Genomic DNA, 19,482 nt, shown 5'->3' with positions numbered 1-19,482 from the left:
CAAGGTCAAGGTCACAGTGACATTAACATTGAAAATCCTGTTTACATGATTTTTAACTTGATTTGGGACAGTCAAAGGTCATATCATCTTTGGAGGTAATTTAAAAAGATATGATATATTATTTCATGTTCTACTTTGTAACTTGTTTTTCATTATACAGAATTATCAATATAATTATAGTGAACAAATTCTTCTGTGCTGAACTCGTCCTACATTTCTCAACGGATTTTGTTCAAACTTTCACAGAAGCTTTGTCATCAAGCACCCTGGCACATATTTGTCGGGGTTTTGTGATTGGATAGTTTTTGACCTAATTATGGGCCCTTTGTTTTTTTCCTTATACATAATATTATAGTGGAACACAACTTCTTCAGTGGCAATTCCTCCTACATTATTCATGTTTTACATTGCACATAGTTACATTGTTTGTTGCTTGTATTTGTATTTCAAATACAACATATTTATCTACAATGGTGATAATTGAAAACCTGGTTTCATGGCATTGCCATGTTTCTTGTTTTATATTTTTTTTGGTGACATGCCATATTTAGATTTTATCTGAGGTCACCTCTTCAATTGAGAGATCAATAATTTAAATAGCTCTATACAAACATATTTCTGTTTGCCAAATTGTGGCGTTTGACTGACTTTGCTATGTTTAAATTACTTAATAATGACTTATGTACCATTGAAATACTGTTGGATTTAACACGGTATTGAATTATCTCAAAAGTACTATAGTAAAAATGATAAAAAAATTAAAGCATTAGTGCAAAAGCGGTGTAATACACTAGTGTTTACACGCAGGATTTATTAGTTTAATGCCTGGATGTAGGGAGATTATATCGGGGACGATATTTGCCAATATTTCACTGCAGTAATGACACAAGAAAATAGTTCGGCTAATATATACTATATACATCGAGCATGATAGTTGCAAAAGCATGTGGGACACATTTTTTTGTAGGTTATTTGGAATAATAGTTGTTTTTTTATCGTACCTTTGTATTGTACCTTTTCAACGTATTAATTGAAAAGTTACTTAACTGTACTGCTTATTTGGACATTTACTAGAAATCTGTGGATTAAATGATAGCAGGTAAATAAATGTTTTGTTCTTTTGTGTATTTTAGCATTTGCAAACACATTTTTGAACACATACAATAAAGAATTAAATCACCCCCAATTGTAATTTGATATTACTAACTTAACGTTTATTTTAAGTTTTATATTTTTGGAGTGTGGGGGGGGGGAATATAACTTTTAACACATGGTTTTTTTCTCCTTCAAACCAAGTACGTTATAAATTTACATTAAATCATAACATAACTTGATTTTGATAATTACCTACTGTCATAATTGCTAAAATTCTGTAAAAATAAATATTTTTTTTTATATTTAATGTATAATTAAAAAAAATGAATTAATTTAAAAAAAAATAAATAAACAAAAGAAATAAAAACACATAGCAGATCAGAGTGGCTGTTATTAACTTAAAACTGGAATAGAATTTTATAAATTTTATTATAACTTGCTATATTAGAAGCATTGTAAAAAAATGAAAATGACCTATGTATGAAAACGAGGCCAAACATTCAATCAAACCAGTTCTAAAACATGAAAATATTTTGTAGGGTGAGAATATTAGGAAAAGGTCACCAAACATGCAGCACAAATAAAAATGTTGGTTTAATTTAAGAGCCTCTGGTGACAAAGTTTTTTTCTCACTCTTGAGAGTTCAGCAGGGGTACCTTGGATTTAGCATATTGAGTGTGTTACTAGTATATACTGAACCTGTCTCTATGCAAATTACTGCCAGATTGTTAATAGCAGAGGGAAAAAAGATGGCATTATAAAAAATGTCAGGTAGAAATTGTCACTGAAAATTAGCATTAATTTGCTAGAGGAAAAAATGGTATTATAAATTAAAAAAACGTCGTGAAGATACATCGTCAATGAAAAATTGCAATTACCCCACCCAGCAGGGCTCAAACCCATGCAAACCAATTTTCTATACTTCTTTCTCATTATACATGTATGCTCCTTACTCTAGCTGGCTAGGCATGTCGAAGTGCTTATTATAGAGAAATAGTTCAAACTGGTAGATACTATTAATAAAGAGATTAATACATGCTTCAAATGTGTAAGTTGACAATGATAAAGGTTGCTTGAAAAACCCTTTAATCCCGGCTCAAGATAAACAAAATTTATGTTTACAGTATTCGGTCAAAATTTTTGTGAAGGCCTTAAAACACCATTAATCCTAGGGTGTTGGTGTGATAATGACGTGTTTTTACTATCAGTTTAAAGCCAGGCTAGCATGCACAACCTTGAAGTTGGACTAAACTCAATATTTTATGGTACTCAGTTTTATCAATTTTAATATTTAAATTACTTGAGTACTTAATATTCTCTTTAGGGAAATTATGAGTATTTTTTTCTCCTGTCATGAATGTACCCTTTCGCAACCAAAATGGTGTTTTCTTTCACCACAAAATTTACAGACAGTTCAAAATCACAGTATCAGTGAATTTTTCTACAATATTGACTAGTTGTTCATTAAAAAATTTTTTTGGGAAAACCTTTGAACATTCAAAATCTTGTGTTGATATTTTTTTACGATAACACAATTATTGTCGAGAAAATAGAAATACCAGTGTACTTATGTAACACACAGTAGTGAAATAAAGGGATTTATGTCATAGCGCTTGTGAAGGTGCTTGCCTCTATAACCAGTGACAATGGGTTTGAGCCCTGACTAACCAGGGACAATGAGTTCGAGCCCTGACTAACCAGGGACAATGGGTTTGAGCCCTGACTGCAGGGACAATGGGTTAGAGTCTGACTTACCAGGGACAATGGGTTCGAGCCCTGACTAGATTATTACAAAATTTCTAAATATTACACCAGTACTATTTACTTCCACAATGTTCACCCTGGTTGAAATATCTTTAATTAAAGCCACATACAAGTATGATTTTATAATTTCTTTAGTCAAATTGCTAAGATTTATATAAAATGGGTAAAACGGCTAACAGCACTGAGAGCGAGCTGAGCCCTGTTTCCAGGAGGCAGACTTAAAGCTGGTTATCTTCATATCTTCGAGCTTTGAGGTTTATTTACAAAAGAGCTACTATAAATTTTTATAATGTTAATGAAAATGATATAGGACTGGGTTGTGTTGATAAATTTTACCAAAGTAAGCTGGAATATCACGATATTGATTCCAGTATTGACCAATGAAGTAATAATAATCTACAATAACCAGAAGGGAAACAAGATACCAACATGTAATCAATTAAGCAAATAAAGATACACTGCTGGCCGGTCATATCAAACTGAATGAGATTAGATTTGAGCCGCGTCACGACAAAACCATCATAGTGAGTTTGCAACCAACATGGATCCAGACCAGGCTGTGCATCGCACAGTCTGATCAGGATCCAATGCTGTTTGCTAGCAGTTTCTCTACTTGTAATAGAATTGGTAAACACGAACAGCATGGATCCTGATCAGACTGTGCGGATGCGCAGGCTGGTCTGGATTCCTGCTGGTCGCAAAACCATTATGTTGGTTTGTCATGGCACGGCTCATTTATGTTCACAGTACTCCTAAAGTTATAAGCCCTTTCTGTCTGTAAATCAGAGCAATTTTATACAACAGGTGAGTTATTTTTACAGAAATTGATATCATTTCTTTCATGTTCCATGTTAAAAATGGTAATATATCAACCACAGTGTGTTTTGTTGTTTTTGATTTCATTGTGTTATTTCACACAATGATAATAAATATTATTGCTGATTATTTTTGCACTAAGAATAAGATGTCATTAAGAGCATGAAAATTGATTCCTTTAATTTCCTTATTTGGTTTACAGAAAGATGGATATTGCGTCCATGGACATTAAATCTGCTCCTTTTCCCACTATTTATCAAGATTTTGCTATTCTGTGGACAGTAGATAAATGACCTTTCTTTCTTAAACATTGCATAAAATTGCTTCCCTTGACTCTTTTTACAAAAACATTGATTCCTTATACATTAAATCAGTGATATTGCTTCCTGCCTTCTTTTCCCTCTAGTTATCAAGATTTGCTATTCTGTGGACAGTAAATAAAAGACACTTCTTCTTTAGACATACTTTAAATTGCTTCCCTTGACTCTTTTCAAAAACATTGATTCCCAATGGACATTAAATCAGTGATATCGGGTCCTGCCTTCTTTTCCCTCAAGTTATCAAGATTTTGCTATTCTGTGGACAGTAAGTCAAAGACACTGCTTCCTTAGACATTATAGAAAATTTCTTCTCTTGGATCTTCAACAAAAATATTGACACCTATGATATTGCTTCCCTGGACACTTTAATCAATATAATACATAGGGGACCATTGATAAAAATATTTCTTCCCTGGATACTAAATGATATATATTCCTTGGATACTAAGTCAATGATATGGCTTCCCTTGGCCCATGATAAATAATATTGCTAACTGAATTTATAAGATAATTACAAAAGAAGCATATTTTTTCGTAATCCATGACAACATTTTTGAGGTCCCAGAATGTCAAATTCTACCTATGACAGAAATGGCTCTATATCTGGATGGGGATTGTTTAAAAACCTAATTGATTGTATAATGTCCAAAATCTACAATACTGATAAAGTTATATCTTATTACTTTGGTATATTTATTTATCATTAAGGAAGTTATTATACTTGATTGTTATTTTAACAGTATAGTAAATTGATAATGATGCAGCACTTAAATTTTGGTGAATGACTGATAATTTATTTGCCTCACCATTTAATGATAGTTTATTTGCATTGGTCACTATTTGATGATATTTTGTTATTTGCCCTGTGTGCTGTTTATTGATATGTTAATTGTCTTGTTCACTGTTAATTGATAGGTTAATTTTTATTTATCTTGTTCACTGTTCATTGGTGTGTTATTTGTCTTGTTCACTGTTAAATGATAGGTTAATTGCCTTGTTCACTGTTTATTAATATATCATTTGCCTTGGTCACTGTTAAAGGATAAGGTTGTTTGCCTTGGTCACTGTTTAATGATAAGGTTATTTGCCTTGTTCACTGTTTAATGATAAGGTTATTTGCCTTGTTCACTATTTTGATGATACAGTTAAATGCCTTGTTCACTGATTAATGATAGGTTAATTGCATTTTTCACTGTTATATATTGTAGTTATTTGCCTTGTTCACTGTTTATTGATAGATTATATGCCTTGTTCACTGTTTATTGATAAGGTTATTTGCCTTGTTCACTTTAAATATTCATTCAAGAATCTGTTAAAGTCCATGTTTTATGATGAAATTGCCTTTCACTAGCAAAGAGGAACTAGTGCAATTCATTACACCACATGCTAACACATTGCTCCCGATTTCAATGTTCACTTGTTTAAAAAAAGGTTTTGATTCAAAACTGAAACATAAATATAAAAAAATATTTTCTGTTTCATAGAATTTACTTTCTAAAAAAAGATTGATTATTATACTTTCAGGTGTGGGTATAGATCAGTATTTTGGATTGGTTCATTTGATCTCATGATGAAGTAACCATAGCGATAGGGAGTTACCACGGTAACCAGCAATGATGCTGGCCCTGGACGTTAACCTCCTCACCAACAAACTACAGAAGCAAAGCCTTGAGGAGGGGCCGACGGCAACGCCCAATATAAAACTGGTAAGGGTTTCTGTAATGATGATTGTATTACCCAGGCATCTCTGTTATATCTTAGCCTATAAAATGTGTGTAATAATGGTTTTTATTTTGCCCTACTTTACATAACAGTCTACTCAAAATTTAGAGGGATTTCAGTATGAAAAGCAATCAACACAGTCATCGAATTTGCCACTGGCCCGGTGGCCCATCATCAGGCCAGTAAAAATTAGTTCCGGCCAGTGTAAATTTTAAGAAAATCTAGTTAAATATATAGTAAATTCAAAATCTTAAATTCAATGACTGCCTGGTTGTACTGCATGGATGTGCAGCTAATAACTTCCTGTTCCATCAGGTTGAGGGAAAAGGAGTTACTAACAGCATTATTAGCAAGGCCACTAAGTTGTTATTCAAATCCTTCCTGTTTGAAAATTATAGTAAAATATTTTTCCCAAATTTTAGCAAAACACCTCTAAAACTTCCAATCCCAAGGGTTTGGGTCATGTTCCCAAAATACTGGGAAAAAAACTGTAAGTTCATTAGCTCTTATGAAGTAAAAACTTAAACTGTTGTTGATTTAGCTGGAAAATGGTATATTAGATCTTTTACAAAATTCTTGGTTACATATTGAAGCAAATTTTATGTGGTATGGCAGTAGGCTGATACTTGGGTAGAAGAAGCATGTGCTGGTAATAAAGTCAGTGACATAATAACTCTGCTGTGTGGTAATGACAGGCATATGTCACCAGATGTCACCAGTTTATAGCCAGATCTGGCAGCACCACAGTGCAGATACACTGCCTCCTCGTATTATATATCTTCATAAGCTCGGATCGATTTTAATTTCTTAATACAAAAATCCCTTTGAACTAAAAATAGGTGATCCCAGAATATGTAGCAGAATAAGTTGATATCAGAATTGTAAATGGGATAAAATGGGATTAAAAGTGGGTGGGGAAACAATATTTAGCGACAATAAATTTCCTTGAAAAATGCATTCAGTGGATGTTAATGAAGAGTCTGTTTACACTCTTGCAGTCTGCACTTGTCTTGCAGTTTGTAGCCGATGACGCATTTCTGCATGATGTTTAAAGCTGCACGCCTCCACATTTGTAAACAAATTTTCAAAAGCCCGACTTAAAAGTAAAATCTATAGGGAGCATATTAAAGAAATGTATAAATATTAACTTTTACAGAATTTGCAGTATGCAAGTGTGCAAATATTGTTAATGCAGAGAACTTTGTCAACATTTTATTGTTGTTTGTTTCACATTGTGGTTCCTTATTTGCGCAGATTGGATGACTCTATGCAATAGCCTGGTCATGTCAAACACGGCTGGTCACCTTATGCATATATAGATATAAAAATATATAAATATATATAGAAAAATATTAATATACAAATGTATACAGAAATATACTATGGGCAAAACTGGTCATTTATTACAGGTTAATACAGGTGGTAGTTGCATAGCAGGTTAAACAGCAATTTGTATCCCATTGCTTACAATATAGCTGTTTCCACAAAATATTAGTGTGACAGTTTTGGATAGTTGCTTTTTAGCATCTTAGGCTAGGTTTCTCCACTTTAATTACACACTTGACAACATTTGAAGAAAATAGAAAATTATTTTAAATTTTTCATAAAATGTAATTTGAATCATGTCGCTTACTTCTTTTAAACATCTTTATATTACCAAAGTATCCCTACAGTAGCAACACAAGGAACTTAAAACAGACAGTTACATCATTGTTCCACTGAATACTCAATATACAGTATTGAAGTAATCAGCTATTTGTTTAAATGATTTTACGAATTCATGCGCGTGGGTTGATTTGTTTGACGCGATTTTAACATTTTCTGAATGATTAATAATGAAGTATAATTTTCCTTGTACATAATGATTACTAGAAACTGTCCCTTTTGATATTTTGCCACTTCTTTTACAATACAGATATTAAGTTATACATGTAATTGATTTCGTTTTCTTTTGTGACTTTTGTAATGTATATAATATATATAATGAATGTATCTGCGCATACGCAATTTATTTAAAGTCCTTTGTTTTCTTTATGTGTGTTTTTTTTTGTACGCAAAATATTATCATATTATCGTTGAATAGGTGTAGTACAATAATTGAGCCGTATGAAACTTTACACTTACGAGAGATAATGTTTCCCCCAAAGGTTTTTGTTAATTATACAAATGAGTAATTATGCTCATTAAAGTCATAAAAGAGGTGTTATATACAAACTACAATTCTATCAGTGGTATAAGTTATCTGATTATATCACCAGTGGGCATACAGTTAAGAAAATATTTGAGCCGCGTCACGACAAAACCAAAGTAATGCATTTGCGACCAGCATTGATCCAGACCAGCCCGCGCATCTGTGCAGTCTGATCTGAGGATCCATGCTGTTCGCTATCAGATTCTCTACTTGTAATAGGGTTTGTAAGCGAACAGCATGGATCCTGATCAGACTGCGCGGATGTGCAGACTGGTCTGGATCCATGCTGGTCGGAAACCCATAATGTTGGTTTTGTCATGGCACAGCTCATTTACACACCGAGTACACATTTTTTTTAAAATCTGGAAAGACAAGGATATCTCCTGAATGTTAAAAATAGAAAGTAACTAGGTGATAATCATAGCCTCAGTATGAAATTTGCAGTCTTGGTTATATTTAGTCTGTTCAATAAGTTCACTATGTCTTTTATCTACACGGTGGCTATTTTATGAAAAATAGAAAGTCGTTAACACAAAAAGTCATGTCTAGTTGGATTATCATAGAAATATTTTAGTTCGATTTTGTAGGAGGCTATAAGCTTATAGACAAACTTTCGAAACCGTTCCTTGAACTAACCAGTACTGAGCAGTGTGTGTAAAGTTTCTTGCTCAATGAAACAATGACTTGCCTCTGACAGGGTTTGAACCCATGTGGCTAGCTATCATTATATTACTAGTCTGACATGTTAACAACTCTGCCATGCCGCCACTAACTGACTTTGATTGAAATCATTTCCAGCAAATCCATGTGACCAAATGTCCAAGAGCTAGGTCATCTATTTATGATTGATCACGCTGATGACTGCTTTATGTGAAATGAGACCTAACAAACAGGGGATACTGTCAGTACCAGTGATAGCTCCTGAATAATAGTTGCACCATTGTTACTGATAGTCTCTATGTGTAAAGGTATATAGCAGAAATTTAATCTGTAAATGGATATTGCTGACATGTTTAGGTATGACGTCTTTTATGGTATTGTTTTTACCTGCTCATTGATTTGTGACATTAGCAATAGCTGCAAAATATCATGATAACACGTATAGTACAAATGACGTTTAGCACCAAGTTTAATTTGGGAAATGTACCTACCCTGCCTTAAAGTTGAACCTCAGGTGCCCCCTATCACCCCCTCCCCCAACCAATATGATATATCAGGGGATTCATTCCGTGAAACTATTGGGGAATTCAGACAAGAAATGGACAGATCATTGAAATATGAAAATGTTTCAGGGATTAAATTAGTCAGGTGATTCAAACTTAAAATAATTAAAAGTGAAATTGAAATTAAAAGGGCAATTAAACGTTAAATATCTGAGATTTGGGGATTCGAAACCTGCATCAAAATAGAGGGGCTCATGTGGCTAAGTAGTAAAGGTCTTTGTCTTAAAACCACTTGCCCTTCAAAGCTATGGCAAGGAACTTTGGATTTTTAGCTCGACTATTCGCAGAATAATCGAGCTAATGCAGTCACCCATTATTCGGCGTCGGCGTCGGCGTCGGCGTCCCTGTGGTTAAGTTTTTGTATGTAAGCTGGTATCTCCATAACTACTGAAGGGAATGGATTGAAACTTCACACACTTGTTCTCTGTGATTATCTAAGATGATTGGCACAAGTCCCATAACTCTGATTTGCTTTTTTTCATAATTATGCCCCTTTTTCGACTTAGAAATTCTTGGTTAAGTTTTTGTATGTAAGCTGGTATCTCCAGAACTACTGAAGGGAATGGATTGAAACTTCACACACTTGTTCTATGTGATTATCTAACATGATTGGTATAAGTCCCATAACTCTGATTTGCTTTTTACCATAATTATGCCCCTTTTTCGACATAAAAATTCTTGGTTAAGTTTTTGTATGTAAGCTGGTATCTCCATAACTACTGAAGGGAATGGATTGAAACTTCACACACTTGTTCTCTGTGATTATCTAAGATGATTGGCACAAGTCCCATAACTGTGATTTGCTTTTTTGCATAATTATGCCCCTTTTTCGACTTAGAAATTCTTGGTTAAGTTTTTGTATGTAAGCTGGTATCTCCATAACTACTGAAGAGAATGGATTGAAACTTCACACACTTGTTCTCTGTGATTATCTAAGATGATTGGCACAAGTCCCATAACTCTGATTTGCTTTTTAACATAATTATGCCCCTTTTTCGACTTAGAAATTCTTGGTTAAGTTTGTACCTTTTCGGACAATTTTATGTATTCATATAGGTAAGCATTATTATACTCAATGAAACACCCTTTGCGTCAAATTTTGGAATAGTCGAGCGTTACTGTCCTCCGACAGTTCTTGTTTTATTTTAGGAGCTACCAAGCTAGCTTATACATAATGTACTTGGTTCTACTTGGGTAGTTGCTTGTGCCAAAAATAATGCACAGAAATGCACTTCAGGCATTCCTCCACCAGAAAGGAAAGCTCCAAGTTCCCTGTAATTATAACCCTAAATGCGACCAACAAAAAAAAAAAACCAAAAAAACAAAAGTATATATCAGGGGATTTAGACCAGATGAATGAGTTGAAATACAGTGACATACTGTGAATGTATGTAAGCATCCTCTCTTAATTGAAGCAATTTCTCCCAAGATTTCTCTCTGCTATACAACTTAATTATAATTGAAGGTGATTGTGCGGGTCTCCAAGTACTAAATTTCTGTAGTGGAGTTCCGAAAGGAAAATCCATTTGAATTTATAAAAAGCAGTGTACTTTTTGTGTGACATCCTAATGAAAAATGCATAAGAGTTTGGCTTGTAAATGTTTTTTTCCTATTCATTTTTTGTCTTTCTTTCATTTAAGCTAATGTTCTGCAAAAAAAATATTATGTTATGCAATTGTGGCTTGGAATTAAGACAAATGCGGGATGAAGCTGAAGGCAATTTTCTGCAGTTTTGCACGTTCTCTAAAAGTAATCAAAGAGAATAATGTTTTAACTGAACCTAATCAGCATTGTAGGAATTCCTCTGCCGTTAAAGTTATTCCCACAAGGTCGTTTTAGTTAGGAATGCTTGGAAGAGCCCCGACATAAAGCTGTCACAATGGCATACGTTACATCAAGTGCATGTGTTGTTAAAGTCTGTTTGCTGGTATAGCAATGGCAATTGGGAGGTCTCAAATTATTCCCTTAATTCTGTACCAGGCAGGAATCACTTTGTTATTATATTCAAGTTCAAGGAAAAACATAGGGGTAAAGGATAAATTTTCTGCAGTTTTATTATTCTGAGCTGGCACTTCTTTCTGATGCATTAAGTAAAATTTTGGTAGCCAATTTGTCTTGTGTAAGTTTTCCTCCCTATCATTGTAATGAGGTGTAAGGGGTAGCTTAATGCTCTTTGTCATACCCTGTCCGATTCTGATGTGGTCTGCCTATATGACTGAAATACTGTTGGGAAAAGGTGTAAAATGAAACAAACAAAACAAACAATCTGATGTGGTGATAGTTCTTAAGATGTGTATAAATTATTCTATATTTGAATGATTTTTCATTTAAAAAATACTTGTCAAAAGGAAGTTCATTTGTTTAGGGTCAAGGAAACTCTCCTAGTTTGAAACATAGATCACTAACAATACTGTGAGGTTAAATTTTTACATAAAATTTGATGCGACGAAATATGTCGTAAATAGATTTTTTTGATTTTTTTTTCTTGAAAGTAATGTTTAACTTGAAGGGTCACTATATACCGTACTGCCTTTCAAACATATCAAAATACGTACGTGTACACATTGAATGGTTGCCATTGTATGTATTAATCTTATTAAATTTGTGCCAGCTGACTTGACAAGAGTATATAGGATAATAAACTATATTAAGCATTTAAGCTGGCGTGAATCTTTTTTTTTTCAATCCGTGCCAAGTTTGTAAAGTTTTGGTCGACCACTAGCCAAAAACGGTACAATTAGATAAATTGCTAGCCACGTTGATAGTCATCTTAAATATTTTAGATAAGAACAGAATTTTTTTTCTTTCTTTTCTTTTGTTAAAGTATAAAGTATTTAAAGTTAAAACAAATGTTTGAATATAAGCTACGTGTCTTAATGTGGCTAATTACACTCTAGTCAACGGTATTGTTTTCATAAATGTGATTTATGTAGCATTAGTGCCCGATAACAACATATTGATCTTTCCCTTTTTGTGACAGGTTACTAAGAAATAGATTTATATAGAAGCATTTGCTTGAAAGAATTTTGATCTTGAAATTCTTAAATGTCATCAATAAACAGTATCAAGTTCAATGAAAATCAGTGTTGTAGTGGTTGGTTAAGGTGTCTGTCATTGAACCCAGGGGTTATGAGTTCAAGTCTCTAACATGTTTCCCAAAATAACCCCAGCACGTATAAAAAATGGATCACATCAACTGCATTTGCTTTTTTACATTCATATTTAAACAAATGAGTATTATTTTTAAGAGATGGTTCCAAATATTATTTCAGATCAATCATGAAGCCGGGTTTAAGCTCAGCGAGTCGGCACAGGCTAAGCTTGGAGCTGGAGGTAAGTTATCAGTTACCCATTTCTTTATATCTTAACTTTTATCTGATGGAACATCTTAATTGCCTTAGATAACAGAATATCTTAATTGCCTATGAAACCTAGCAAATTGACTTAATTGCCTATGGGACCTAGCAGAATGACTTAATTGCCTATGAGATCTAGCAGAATGACTTATTTGCCTATGAAACCTAGCAAATTGACTTAATTGCCTATGAGACCTAGCAGAATGAGTTAATTGCCTATAAGACCTAGCAGAATGACTTAGTTGCCTATGAGACCTAGCAGAAAGACTTAATTGCCTATAAGACCTAGCAGAATGACTTAATTGCCTATGAGGCCTAGCAGAATGACTTAGTTGCCTATGAGACCTAGCAGAATGACTTAATTGCCTATGAGACCTAGCAGAATGACTTAATTGCCTATAAGACCTAGCAGAATGACTTAATTGCCTATGAGACCTAGCAGAATGACTTAATTGCCTATAAGACCTAGCAGAATGACTTAATTGCCTATGAGACCTAGCAGAATGACTTAATTGCCTATAAGACCTAGCAGAATGACTTAGTTGCCTATGGGACCTAGCAGAATGACTTAATTGCCTATGAGGCCTAGCAGAATGACTTAATTGCCTATAAGACCTAGCAGAATGACTTATTTGCCTATGAGACCTAGCAGAATGAGTTAATTGCCTATAAGACCTAGCAGAATGACTTAATTGCCTATGAGACCTAGCAGAATGACTTAATTGCCTATAAGACCTAGCAGAATGACTTAATTGCCTATGAGACCTAGCAGAATGACTTAGTTGCCTATGAGACCTTGCAGATTGACTTAATTGCCTATGAGACCTTGCAGATTGACTTAATTGCCTATGAGACCTAGCAGAATGACTTAGTTGCCTATGAGACCTTGCAGATTGACTTAATTGCCTATGAGACCTTGCAGATTGACTTAATTGCCTATGAGACCTTGCAGATTGACTTAATTGCCTATGAGACCTTGCAGATTGACTTAATTGCCTTCAAAAGACCTTGCAGAATGAATTAATTGCTTATGAGACCTAGCAGAATGACTAAATTTCCTATGCAACCTAGCAGAATGACTTTAATTACCTATGAGACCTTGCAGATTGACTTAATTGCCTATGAGACCTTGCAGATTGACTTAATTGCCTTCAAAAGACCTTGCAGAATGATTTGATAGCTTATGAGACATAACATGAGTATTTGTTTTAAAGGTCATATTCTATAATTTCTGTGTGCTATTTTTATGCCCCCACTTTGAAGAAGAGGGGGTATATTGCTTTGCACTTGTCGGTCCGTAGACCAAACAGTTTCCGAGTGATAACTAAAGAACCCTTAGGCCTAGAAACTTCAAACTTGGTATGGTGATTGGCCATGACCAGTAGATGACCCCTATTGATTTTGGGGTCAAGGGGTCAGAGGTCAAGGTCACATTGACCTTGAATGCAAAAACGGTTTCTGATCAATAACTAAAGAACGCTTAGGCCTAGGAACTTCAAACTTGGTATGGTGATTGGTCATGATCAGTAGATGACCCCTATTGATTTGGGGTCAAGGGGTCAAAGGTCAAGGTCACATTGACGTCTTGGGTAAAAATGGTTTCCAATCAATAACTAAAGAACCCTTAGGCCTAGGAACTTCAAACTTGCTATGGTGATTGGTCATGACCAGCAGATGATCCCTATTGATTTTGGGGTTAAGGGGTCAAAGGTCAAGGTCACATTGACCTTGTAGGTAAAAACAATTTCTGATCAATAACTAAAGAACCCCTAGGCCTAGGGACTTCAAACTTGATATGGTGATTGGTCATGATCAGTAGATGACCCCAATTGATTTTTGGGTCAAGGGGTCAAAGGTCAAGGTCACATTGACCTCTTAGATAAAAACTGTTTCTGATCAATAACTGAAGAATGCTTAGGCCTAGGAACTTCAAACATGGTACGGTGATTGGTCATGATCAGCAGATGACCCCTATTGATTTTGGGGTTAAGGGGTCAAAGGTCAAGGTCACATTGACCTTGTAGGTAAAACAGTTTCTGATCAATAACTAAAGAACCCCTAGGCCTAGGGACTTCAAACTTGATATGGTGATTGGTCACGATCAGTAGATGACCCCTATTGATTTTGGGGTCAAGGGGTCAAAGGTCAAGGTCATATTAATCTCTTAGGTAAAAACTGTTTCCGATCAATAACTAAAGAATGCTTAGGCCTAGGAACTTCAAACATGGTATGGTGATTGGTCATGACCAGCAGATGACCCCTATTGATTTTGGGTTTAAGGGGTCAAAGGTCAAGGTCACATTGACCTTGTAGGTAAAAATGGTTTCTGATCAATAACTAAAAGAACACTTAGGCCTAGAACCTTTAAACTTTGTATGATGATTGGTGGTGACCAGCAGATGTCCCCTATTGAATTTTGGGTCAAGGCGTCAAAGGTCAAGGTCACATTGACCTTTTAGTAAAAAAAGGTTTCTGATCAATAACTTAAGAACACTTAGGCCTAGGAACTTCAAACTTGGTATGGTGATTGGTCATGACCAGCAGATGATCCCTATTGATTTTGGGTCAAGGGGTCGAAGATCAAGGTCACATTGACCTTGTAGGTAAAAACGGTTTCCAATCAATAACTAAAGAACGCTTAGGCCTTGAAACTTCAAACTTGGTATGATAATTGGTCATGACCAGCGGATGACCCGTATTGGTTTTGGGGTCAAGGGGTCCAAGGTCAAGGTCACATTGACCTTGTAGGTAAAAACGGTTTCTGATCAATAACTAAAGAACGCTTAGGCCTAGGAACTTCAAACTTGGTATGATGATTGGTCATGAACAGTAGATGACCCTTATTGATTTTGGGGTCAAGGGGTCAATGTCATATTGACCTTGTATGTAAAGACTGTTTCTGAACAATAACTCAACAACTCGAGTTGCCTTGGTTGATATTTTTATGCCCCCGCCATGTAATGGCCGGGGCATATAGTGTTACCCTGTTCCGTCCTTCCGTCCTTCCGTCATTCCGTCATTCTGTCATTCCGTCATCATCAGTTTCCGTTCATTATCTTAGTAACGGTTGCACATATTCAACTCAAATTTGACATATGGATATGTCATGAGAAAATACAGGTCAAGTTCGAATTTGGTCATGGTTCGATGATTTTTGGCAGAGTTATGCCCCTTTTACTTTGAAAATTATATGAAATTTTCAGTTTCCGTTCATTATCTCCCCAACCGTACAACACATTCAACTCAAATTTGACACATGGATATGTCATGAAACAATACAGGTCAAGTTCGAATTTGGTCATGGTTCGATGATTTTTGGTAGAGTTATGCCCCTTTTACTTTGAAAATAATATGAGATTTTCAGTTTCCGTTCATTATCTCCCCAACGGTACAACATTTTCAACTCAAATTTGACATATTGATATGTCATGAGAAAATACAGGTCAAGTTTGAATTTGGTCATGGTTCGATGATTTTTGGCAGAGTTATGCCCCTTTTACTTTGAAAATAATATGAAATTTTGAGTTTCCGTTCATTATCTCCACAACAGTACAACACATTCAACTCAAATTTGACATATGGATATGTCATTAGAAAATACAGGTCAAGTTCGAATTTTGTCATGGTTCGATGATTTTTGGCAGAGTAATGCCCCTTTTACTTAAAAATAATATGAAATTTTCAGTTTCCGTTCATTATCTCCCCAACGGTACAACATTTTCAACTCAAATTTGACATATGGATATGTCATGAGAAAATACAGGTTAAGTTTGAATTTGGTCATGGTTCGATGATTTTTGGCAGAGTTATGCTCCTTTTACTTTGAAAATAATATGAAATTTTCAGTTTCTGTTTATTATATCCTCAACAGTACAACACATTCAACTCAAATTTGACATATGGATATGTTTTTGGAATGCCCAGGCCCAGTTCTAGTTGTTCATTGTTCAATGATTTTTGGCAGAGTAATGCCCTTTCACTTTGAAAATAATATGAAATTTACAGTTTCTGTTCATTATCTACCCAACAGTGTTACATATTCAACTCAAATTTGACATATGAATATGTCAAAGGAATGGGCAGGTCAAGTTGGAATTTGGTCATGGTTCGATGATTTTTTTGGCAGAGTTATGTCCCTTTCACTTTGAAAATAATATAGATACATCTTAGGAATAAGCAGTTTAAGTTTGAATTTGGTCGTGGTTCAATGATTTTCGACAAACTTATCTTTCTTGAATATTGGAAAAATTTTGAACTTTCAGTTTCAGCACTCATACTTTTGTGGAAATATATGTAGCCATTATTTTGGCTACAAATATGAAATATGCTATTTTCAAAAGGTTAAGACTGAATAATTTCAGTGCCTTGAACATTGTATGGAAATGGTTTGTGTTAACATTGAAAAGTTTTAAGGGCTTTGAACTTAAAATGAAAACAATAATTTGTGCAAACAAATTTGGAACTAAATATTATAACATCTGAAATTTTGGCTGCATGCGGGGGCATCCGTGGCATGATGACACATTTCTAGTATTATACTAAAAATGCTTTTGGTATACACATTTGAAGGTCTGATGTAATATAACAACTTGGCTGTCATTAATGAGGCCTACATGATTCATAAAATTTATGCATATATATTTTGGTAAGATTTGTAATAACTTAAATTGCTGCACACAACCTATGGGGTCACAATAATTATAACCTTGTCACTAGTCATGGCCAGTTGATACTATAGTCTGTCCAATTAAAAATGCAAATGAACTTTTGCCTCGTGTGAATTAACAAAACGAGGTTGAATAAAAATTAAAATATTTTTGTAAACTAAAAAAAAGTCACCCTCGAGATTTTTCAGGATTTTTCTCTAAAGTGTCTAATTTTCTTGTGAAAGCAAATTTTGATTTCTCTATGGTAAATCTCTGTTGTTTATTTTCCGTAGCCATTGCCGAAGTACTCTTCATTTGAAGATAAACGGGAGAAAGCACGTGTTATGATTCTAAAATATACATGATTTTCTCGGGGTCGTTTCATGATTATTTTACAAAGCTGGATCTACAAGATGTAACAGTTTAGTTGCAATGCATGATGGAAAACTTTAAAAAATGAAAAATAAGCAACAAGAACACCGAGTCACACGGGGTAGGAAAAGAAATTTCACTTACTTTTAAGCTGAATAGAATCCCTATGAATTTCGAAATAGATCTTTATATGCACGTCACCACAAATTCGCATTCTGAAGATTCCTTCATTGCAAGTTTTCTATCCAGAGTTCCGTAGCTTCAAAAACTCTGCATGACATGCTCCTACACTTATGATTTGATCCAGATTTTTTTAACTGTTAATCCGTCTCTTTATCAAAACATTGTTAATTTTGTGGAGTTATCTGGGTTAGCAAATGAAATATGTAAATGAAACATATCATAATTCAGCATGTTCCAAATCCATAATTCAAGAACGGCCCATCAATTTTAGTTGTTAACATCACAATGTTTATAACTCTTGAAAATGGATTCCTGACGAAAAACATTATTACGTCAACAACAATTTACGAAATATATGACGTAACAAAAATGCCTCACGCTTCAGTTTGCGGCATTGACAGAGGGCGGTTAGGCCAATGTAACCTCAACAAATAATTTCAAGCGTTGAGATAAATATGCCTTGATTGCATTTCAAATAATTTTTGTAGACCCAAATGTTGCAACTTAACTGTAAAAATGACACCTTCAATTCATATATTAATAATAAAACTTTCGATAACATTTAAATACTTTAAACTCACTTAATGACATGAATCTTTAATTACATATAACATTCGTTTTGATTTTATGTTTTTAAACTATTTTTGTGTCGCCTCTACGGAGTAGTGGCGACATATAGGGATCACTTCTCCGTCGTCTGTCTGTCCGTCTGTCCGTCTGTCTGTCTGTCTGTCTGTCCGTCTGTCCGTCCGTCCGTCACAAAACTTGTCCGGACTACTGCTCATAAACTACTGGTGCAATTTCATCCAAACTTTACAGGAATGATCAGTACCAAGTCTAGTTGTGCATATTGTCAGGATTTTCCGGTTCAATGATTTTTGTCAGAGTTATGGCCCTTTAATAATTTTTAATTTTAAAGTTTGTCCGGACTACTTCTCTTATACCACTAATGCAATTTCAATGAAACTTTACAGGATTGATCTGTAGCTCAAGTCCTTGCGCATATTGCAAGAGTTTTGGGGTTGAATGATTTTTGGCCGAGTTATGGCCCTTCGATAAAAAGGTTTCTTTTTCTGTGTGTTGCCAGATACACAAAAGCTTGTCCGGACTACTCCTCATAAACTACTGGTGCAATTTCATCCAAACTTTACAAGAATGATCAGTACCAAGTCTAGTTGTGCATATTGTCAGCATTTTCCGGTTCAATGATTATTGTTTGAGTTATGGCCCTTTAAAAATTTTTATTTTTAAAGTTTGTCCAGACTACTTCTCTTATACCACTTATGCAATTTCAATGAAACTTTACAGGATTGATCTGTAGCTCAAGTCCTTGCGCATATTGCACGGGTTTTCTGGTTGAATGATTTTTGGCCGAGTTATGGCCCTTTGATAAAAGGTGTTTTTTTCTGTGTGTTGCCAGATACGCAAAAGCTTGTCCGGACTACTCCTCATAAACTATTGGTGCAATTTTATCCAAACTTTACAGGAATGATCAGTACAAAGTGGTTAGTCTAGTTGTGCACTGTCCGTCTGTCTGTCCGTCTGTCACAAAATTTGTCCCAACATGAAATTGGCCATCATGAGGCGACACATGTGATTACTGATCGCTCTTGTATATATTTCTCAGAAATGATTTCCCTCAGCCCGGCTGTGTATTTTCCAAGGTATTCAAGAAAAATCATGGAAAAAACCATGGAAGTCCAAGCTTTAATGGTAGTTTTACTAAGGAAACCTTGGACAATGTTGCAATTGTCCAAGGTGAAAGGTTTTTTTTCTAACTTTTCCTTGGAATTC

General features: G+C 34.7%; 1 long non-coding RNA gene across 1 annotated transcript; it reads left to right on the top strand.

Moving 5' to 3' along the window:
* Positions 1-969: 969 nt before the first annotated feature.
* Positions 970-12,469, top strand: LOC132748601 (uncharacterized). The gene is made up of 3 exons (XR_009628286.1): positions 970-1,099; positions 5,520-5,701; positions 12,404-12,469. It is a non-coding gene; the product is annotated as an uncharacterized LOC132748601 (long non-coding RNA).
* The last annotated feature ends 7,013 nt before the right edge of the window (positions 12,470-19,482 follow it).

This window comes from Ruditapes philippinarum, unplaced genomic scaffold, assembly GCF_026571515.1.
Source record: "Ruditapes philippinarum isolate M1 unplaced genomic scaffold, ASM2657151v2 ctg16038_1_1_1_1, whole genome shotgun sequence".
NCBI classification, from domain to species: Eukaryota; Metazoa; Mollusca; class Bivalvia; order Venerida; family Veneridae; genus Ruditapes; species Ruditapes philippinarum.
Note: the sequence above shows the minus strand (reverse complement) of the source record. Positions and strands in the feature narration are given on the sequence as shown.